This window comes from Engraulis encrasicolus, unplaced genomic scaffold (genome assembly GCF_034702125.1).
Source record: "Engraulis encrasicolus isolate BLACKSEA-1 unplaced genomic scaffold, IST_EnEncr_1.0 scaffold_35_np1212, whole genome shotgun sequence".
Taxonomy (NCBI): Eukaryota; Metazoa; Chordata; class Actinopteri; order Clupeiformes; family Engraulidae; genus Engraulis; species Engraulis encrasicolus.
Window position 1 is genome coordinate 215001 of NW_026945654.1, and position 2869 is coordinate 217869.

Consider the following 2869-nt stretch of genomic DNA (forward strand, 5'->3'; position numbering starts at 1 on the left):
TGTTTTTTACTGAGCGCTACGGGAGCATAGATGGTTCAATCTAAGCCAACGCGGAATTCAAGCAAAATGACCGTCTTTTTTGAAGTGCATTCCCACTGGGAGATTGACGCTGTCTGTCAGACAGACAGTGCATGTATGCGAGGCGGGCATACCGCATTTAGTAATAGGGAATCGAAAAAAAGCGCAGCTCTCGCAATCATGCAGGAGCACAATGCGAATGAGAGGGTTGAAATGCTTGTCGCACAGGTGCGCCCGTTGTATTTGTCTTACTCGCAGTCAAAAATGTAGGCTAAAAATGCGACCAATTGGTCGCAATGTACAGCCCTGCATTGTGTGTGTGTGTGTGTGTGTGTGTGTGTGTGTGTGTGTGTGTGTGAGTGACAAAGCTCACTCTAAAACCTGCCTTGTCATGGACAAGAGGTGGACAGCGATGTTTTCTACAATAACAGATATTTTGTGTTCAGACAGCGTTCAGATGTCCACATGATTTTAAAAACGCTGCCAGACGTTTGTGTCGCCTGTGAAGAATGAAGTCCTTTGTGTCCATTTTAACATCTAACGTCCCGTCCTCATCTAACCTCCCGTCCACATCTAACCTCCACATCTAACCTCCTCATCTAACCTCCACGTCTAACCTCCACATCTAACCTCCACATCTAACCTCCCGTCCACATCTAACCTCCACATCTAACCTCCACATCTAACCTCCTCATCTAACCTCCTCATCTAACCTCCTCATCTAACCTCCTCATCTAACCTCCACATCTAACCTCCACATCTAACCTCCATATCTAACTTCCTCATCTAACCTCCACATCTAACATCCACATCTAACCTCCTCATCTAACCTCCACATCTAACCTCCTCATCTAACCTCCTCATCTAACCTCCACATCTAACCTCCTCATCTAACCTCCTCATCTAACCTCCTCATCTAACCTCCTCATCTAACCTCCACATCTAACCTCCACATCTAACCTCCACATCTAACCTCCACATCTAACCTCCCGTCCTCATCTAACCTCCACACTGATGATGAGGATTAAGGACTTTAACAGACTGAATCAGCGTTATCCAGTTAAAATTTTCTGCGGTCAGTTAAAAAAAGAAAAACTCTCACTATTTTTTACAGCTCCCGAATGCCAGCCAACATCTGTTGTTACACTGCACATGTGTTATTGGTGTAGTGTATGGGGCGATATGATCTTTCAATATGTAAAAATGATAAATGTAAGCATTAGTCATCCCACGGTGGAATTTATTAAGAGCAACTGCAGCACAGCCATGGCCGACAGAACTTTTATAGTATTGAAAACTGTTTACACCGGTTACTATAGTGACAGTCTGTATGCCGTACTTGAAATCTAAATGAAATGAAATCTATCTAAAATATATATATATATATATATTGCCACTATTAACCTAAATAAGGCTAAGGCTGTCACATACATGCATAAATGCAATTTCGTTGTGTGCAGTGTGCAGTGAGCACGTGTGCTGTGGAGTGTTGTGTCACAATGACAATGGGAGTTAGAGTTTCCTAGTTGGACTTTACATCTGATGTTTGAGACTTTGTGACGTGTGTGACTTTGTAATGTGAGCTTTTTACAGCTCGGTGCGGTGTTTGATTCGCGTTAAACATGACTGGAAGGTCGCTGTTGCACGTACTGTGTGGCTGTGCGTGAGTGCAATTATGTTTCTCCCCACAACCCTAATTCCTCCACAAGTAATGGTGAATGATTGAGGAAAATGTATAATACACAGGGCACGAACTAACATGGTGTGACGGGAGGTTAAGCATTCTAGAATGGGGGGAGAACTTGTTCCAAGAGACGCGTGACAGGACACTGGCATCATAAATGGCAGTTACAGAATTTACGGTGACCAACTTTAACAGGCTAATGTGGATCAGTGGTCGGTTAAGATTTTTAAAAATTCGCCATCCCTAACGAGGATACGAAATACTGAGATGAACCAAAACATTACTAGTGGTGGGCCGTTATCTGCCTTAACGTGCTGCGATATTGTGAGACTCTTGTCGCATAAAAAATATACACAGTCGTATCTACAGTTAATCTCTTCTCAACAGGCTGAGAGTTGGGTACGCAAACTATGACTTGGGCGCGTCACCACTGCATCCGATTCCAAGAGGCAGATGCTTTCAGTCTTTACTGCAGTCGTTTCTCCTCTCCATCTCTCACTTCATTAAACATTAACCATCACGCATTGCATCGAACACAAACAGTGTAGTTCCTGTTCAAATCTTGCCTGTGCTACAGTTGCAAAGCATTCCATCTGCCAAATGTGTTTTGAAGACTGTCAAACTACTCTCAATAAATGTGTGTGTGTGTGTGTGTGTGTGTGTGTGTGTGTGTGTGTGTGTGTGTGTGTGTGTGTGTGTGTGTGTGCGAGTGCGAGTGCGTGTGTGTGTGTGTGTGTGTGCGTGTCCTAAATAATAAGAGAGGGATGCATGTGTGTGTGAGAGAGAGAGAGAGAGACAGAGAGAGAGAGAGAGAGAGAGAGAGAGAGAGAGAGAGAGAGAGATGAACAGTAACTGATCTTACTGTTGAGGTGAAGAGTCTCCTCCTTTAAAGTTAATGGGACGATACATGGGGTCATCACTCTTCATAGACACACAGCTGGGTACAGGAGAGGGTGGTCTATATTCAGACTCCTCCATCCTAGACAATAAGAGAGAGATTAGTGTGCATTTATGTGGTCTCCTATTAAAGACAGACTCCTCTATCCTAGACAAAAGAATGGTGTGTGTCACACACACACACACACACACACACACACACACACACACACACACACACACACACACACACACACACACACACACACACACACACACACACACACACAC